The following is a 6606-nucleotide window of genomic DNA, read 5'->3' as shown; positions in this document are numbered from 1 at the left end:
ACAGTCTAACAGCCACATCACTAACATCTGAGAGTGTCCAGAGTCAACAGTCACTAACAGCCACATCACTAACATCTGAGAGTGTCCAGAGTCTAACAGCCACATCACTAACATCTGAGAGTGTCCAGAGTCAACAGTCTAACAGCCATCACTAACATCTGAGAGTGTCCAGAGTCTAACAGCCACATCACTAACATCTGAGAGTGTCAACAGTCTAACAGCCACATCACTAACATCTGAGAGTGTCCAGAGTCTAACAGCCACATCACTAACATCTGAGAGTGTCCAGAGTCTAACAGCCACATCACTAACATCTGAGAGTGTCCAGAGTCTAACAGCCACATCACTAACATCTGAGAGTGTCCAGAGTCAACAGTCTAACAGCCACATCACTAACATCTGAGAGTGTCCAGAGTCTAACAGCCACATCACTAACATCTGAGAGTGTCAACAGTCTAACAGCCACATCACTAACATCTGAGAGTGTCAACAGTCTAACAGCCACATCACTAACATCTGAGAGTGTCCAGAGTCAACAGTCTAACAGCCACATCACTAACATCTGAGAGTGTCCAGAGTCAACAGTCTAACAGCCACATCACTAACATCTGAGAGTGTCCAGAGTCAACAGTCTAACAGCCACATCACTAACATCTGAGAGTGTCCAGAGTCAACAGTCTAACAGCCACATCACTAACATCTGAGAGTGTCCAGAGTCTAACAGCCACATCACTAACATCTGAGAGTGTCCAGAGTCAACAGTCTAACAGCCACATCACTAACATCTGAGAGTGTCCACAGTCTAACAGCCACATCACTAACATCTGAGAGTGTCCAGAGTCTAACAGCCACATCACTAACATCTGAGAGTGTCAACAGTCTAACAGCCACATCACTAACATCTGAGAGTGTCCAGAGTCTAACAGCCACATCACTAACATCTGAGAGTGTCCAGAGTCTAACAGCCACATCACTAACATCTGAGAGTGTCCAGAGTCTAACAGCCACATCACTAACATCTGAGAGTGTCCAGAGTCTAACAGCCACATCACTAACATCTGAGAGTGTCAACAGTCTAACAGCCACATCACTAACATCTGAGAGTGTCCAGAGTGTCAGTCTAACAGCCACATCACTAACATCTGAGAGTGTCCAGAGTCTAACAGCCACATCACTAACATCTGAGAGTGTCCAGAGTCTAACAGCCACATCACTAACATCTGAGAGTGTCCAGAGTCTAACAGCCACATCACTAACATCTGAGAGTGTCAGACAGTCTAACAGCCACATCACTAACATCTGAGAGTGTCCAGAGTCTAACAGCCACATCACTAACATCTGAGAGTGTCCAGAGTCTAACAGCCACATCACTAACATCTGAGAGTGTCCAGAGTCTAACAGCCACATCACTAACATCTGAGAGTGTCAACAGTCTAACAGCCACATCACTAACATCTGAGAGTGTCCAGAGTCTAACAGCCACATCACTAACATCTGAGAGTGTCCAGAGTCTAACAGCCACATCACTAACATCTGAGAGTGTCAGAGTCTAACAGCCACATCACTAACATCTGAGAGTGTCAGAGTCTAACAGCCACATCACTAACATCTGAGAGTGTCCAGAGTCTAACAGCCACATCACTAACATCTGAGAGTGTCCAGAGTCTAACAGCCACATCACTAACATCTGAGAGTGTCAACAGTCTAACAGCCACATCACTAACATCTGAGAGTGTCCAGAGTCTAACAGCCACATCACTAACATCTGAGAGTGTCCAGAGTCAACAGTCTAACAGCCACATCACTAACATCTGAGAGTGTCCAGAGTCAACAGCCACATCACTAACATCTGAGTGTCAACAGTCTAACAGCCACATCACTAACATCTGAGAGTGTCAAGAGTCTAACAGCCACATCACTAACATCTGAGAGTGTCCAGACAGTCTAACAGCCACATCACTAACATCTGAGAGTGTCCAGAGTCTAACAGCCACATCACTAACATCTGAGAGTGTCCAGAGTCTAACAGCCACATCACTAACATCTGAGAGTGTCACAGTCTAACAGCCACATCACTAACATCTGAGAGTGTCCAGAGTCTAACAGTCACTAACAGCCAGTCATCACTAACATCTGAGAGTGTCAACAGTCTAACAGCCACATCACTAACATCTGAGAGTGTCAGAGTCTAACAGCCACATCACTAACATCTGAGAGTGTCCAGAGTCTAACAGCCACATCACTAACATCTGAGAGTGTCCAGAGTCTAACAGCCACATCACTAACATCTGAGAGTGTCCAGAGTCAGTCTAACAGCCACATCACTAACATCTGAGAGTGTCCAGAGTCTAACAGCCACATCACTAACATCTGAGAGTGTCCAGAGTCTAACAGCCACATCACTAACATCTGAGAGTGTCCAGAGTCTAACAGCCACATCACTAACATCTGAGAGTGTCCAGAGTCAACAGTCTAACAGCCACATCACTAACATCTGAGAGTGTCCAGAGTCTAACAGCCACATCACTAACATCTGAGAGTGTCCAGAGTCAACAGTCTAACAGCCACATCACTAACATCTGAGAGTGTCCAGAGTCTAACAGCCACATCACTAACATCTGAGAGTGTCCAGAGTCTAACAGCCACATCACTAACATCTGAGAGTGTCCAGAGTCTAACAGCCACATCACTAACATCTGAGAGTGTCAACAGTCTAACAGCCACATCACTAACATCTGAGAGTGTCCAGAGTCTAACAGCCACATCACTAACATCTGAGAGTGTCCAGAGTCTAACAGCCACATCACTAACATCTGAGAGTGTCCAGAGTCTAACAGCCACATCACTAACATCTGAGAGTGTCCAGAGTCTAACAGCCACATCACTAACATCTGAGAGTGTCCAGAGTCAACAGTCTAACAGCCACATCACTAACATCTGAGAGTGTCCAGAGTCTAACAGCCACATCACTAACATCTGAGAGTGTCCAGAGTCAACAGTCTAACAGCCACATCACTAACATCTGAGAGTGTCCAGAGTCTAACAGCCACATCACTAACATCTGAGAGTGTCCAGAGTCTAACAGCCACATCACTAACATCTGAGAGTGTCCAGAGTCTAACAGCCACATCACTAACATCTGAGAGTGTCCAGAGTCAACAGTCTAACAGCCACATCACTAACATCTGAGAGTGTCCAGAGTCTAACAGCCACATCACTAACATCTGAGAGTGTCCAGAGTCTAACAGCCACATCACTAACATCTGAGAGTGTCCAGAGTCTAACAGCCACATCACTAACATCTGAGAGTGTCCAGAGTCTAACAGCCACATCACTAACATCTGAGAGTGTCCAGAGTCTAACAGCCACATCACTAACATCTGAGAGTGTCAACAGTCTAACAGCCACATCACTAACATCTGAGAGTGTCCAGAGTCCACATCACTAACATCTGAGAGTGTCCAGAGTCTAACAGCCACATCACTAACATCTGAGAGTGTCCAGAGTCTAACAGCCACATCACTAACATCTGAGAGTGTCCAGAGTCTAACAGCCACATCACTAACATCTGAGAGTGTCCAGAGTCTAACAGCCACATCACTAACATCTGAGAGTGTCCAGTCAACAGCCACATCACTAACATCTGAGAGTGTCCAGAGTCTAACAGCCACATCACTAACATCTGAGAGTGTCCAGAGTCTAACAGCCACATCACTAACATCTGAGAGTGTCCAGAGTCTAACAGCCACATCACTAACATCTGAGAGTGTCCAGAGATCTCCTTCCCTCGTTATTAAATACCAGAGTTCAGCTTCTAACAGCCAATCAAAGAGTGTCGACCCTCGAGAAATATCAGAGTCTAACCAAAGTCATCTGGGACCAGATCTCACACCACCTCATTAACATCACAACACAGGTGTCAGCAGTCACACACTAGAGTGTCACACAAACACACACACACACACACACACACACACAACACACACACACACACACACACACACACACACACACACACACACACACACACACACACACACACACACACACACACACACACACACACACACACACACAGCCACACACACACACACACACACACAGCCACGTCCACTCACACACACACATAGTTTGTATGACTAACCTTGTGGGGACACACAATTCAGTTCTATTCCTTACTTTAATTCTAACCCTAAAACTAACCATAAAACTAACCATAATTCTAACCCTGATTCTAACCCTGATTCTAACCCTGATTCTAACCATAATTCTAACCCTGATTCTAACCCTGATTCTAACCCTGATTCTAACCCTGATTCTAACCCTAACACTAATTCCATAGCATTTGACCTTGTGGGGACTAAATGGCCCCTAGTTTGTCACGTTTGTTTGTTTGCTCACTTCTGGTCCTCACAAGTATAGAGTTAAACACGTCCACACACACACACACACACACACACACACACACACACACACACACACACACACACACACACACACACACACACACACACACACACACACACACACACACACACACACACACACACACACACACACACAGCCACACACACACACAGCCACACACACACAGCCACACACACACACACACACACACACACACACACACACACACACACACACACACACACACACACACACACACACACACACACACACACACACCACACAGCCACACACACACACAGCCACACACACACACAGCCACACACACACACAGCCACACACACACACACAGCCACACACACACACAGCCACGTCCACTGGTTTTGTGTTTGTTGTTCTGTCCCTCTGGGCAGACATCACTTCAACCTCTAATTTTGATTTACAGTACTAGTATATATACCATGTATATAATAATATATATATACAGTACTAGTATATATACCATGTATATAAAATATATATATAGATATATATATACAGTACTAGTATATATACCATGTATATAATATATAGATATATAGATATATATACAGTACTAGTATATATACCATGTAAATAATAATAATATATATATATACATTACTAGTATATATACCATGTATATAATAATATATATATATACATTACTAGTATATATACCATGTATATAATAATATATATATACAGTACTAGTATATATACCATGTAAATAATAATATATATATATATATACAGTACTAGTATATGTACCATGTATATAATAATATATATATATATATACAGTACTAGTACATATACCATGTAAATAATAATATATATATATACAGTACTAGTATATATACCATGTATATAATAATATATATATATACAGTACTAGTATATATACCATGTATATAATATATATATATACAGTACTAGTATATATACCATGTAAATAATAATAATATATATATACAGTACTAGTATATATACCATGTATATAATAATATATATATACAGTACTAGTATATATACCATGTAAATAATAATAATATATATATATACATTACTAGTATATATACCATGTATATAATATATATATATACAGTACTAGTATATATACCATGTAAATAATAATATATATATATACAGTACTAGTATATGTACCATGTATATAATAATATATATATATATATATACAGTACTAGTATATATATACCATGTAAATAATAAAATATTTATATACAGTACTAGTATATATACCATGTAAATAATAATATATATATATACAGTACTAGTATATATACCATGTATATAATAATATATAGATATATATATATATATACAGTACTAGTATATATACCATGTATATAATAATATATATATATACAGTACTAGTATATATACCATGTAAATAATAATATATATATACAGTACTAGTATATATACCATGTACATAATAATATATATATATATATATATATATATACAGTACTAGTATATGTACCATGTATATAATAATATAATATATATATATATATATATACAGTACTAAATCAAGTCAAATCAAATGTTATTTGTCACATACACATGGTTAGCAGATGTTAATGCGAGTGTAGCGAAATGCTTGTGCTTCTAGTTCCGACAATGCAGTGATAACCAACAAGTAATCTAACTAACAATTCCAAAACTACTGTCTTATACACAGTGTAAGGGGATAAGGAATATGTACATAAGGATATATGAATGAGTGATGGTACAGAGCAGCATACAGTAGATGGTATCGAGTACAGTATATACATATGAGATGAGTGTGTAGACCAAGTAAACAAAGTGGCATAGTTAAAGTGGCTAGTGATACATGTATTACATAAGGATGCAGTCGATGATGTAGAGTACAGTATATACATATGCATATGAGATTAATAATGTAGGGTAAGTAACATTATATAAGGTAGCATTGTTTAAAGTGGCTAGTGATATATTTACATCATTTCCCATCAATTCCCATTATTAAAATGGCTGGAGTTGGGTCAGTGTCAATGACAGTGTGGCAGCAGCCACTCAATGTTAGTGGTGGCTGTCAATGTTAGTGATGGCCTTGAGATAGAAGCTGTTTTTCAGTCTCTCGGTCCCAGCTTTGATGCACCTGTACTGACCTCGCCTCTTGGATGATAGCGG

The sequence above is a fragment of the Oncorhynchus gorbuscha genome, linkage group LG18 (assembly GCF_021184085.1).
Source record: "Oncorhynchus gorbuscha isolate QuinsamMale2020 ecotype Even-year linkage group LG18, OgorEven_v1.0, whole genome shotgun sequence".
Lineage (NCBI taxonomy): Eukaryota > Metazoa > Chordata > Actinopteri > Salmoniformes > Salmonidae > Oncorhynchus > Oncorhynchus gorbuscha.
Note: the sequence above shows the minus strand (reverse complement) of the source record.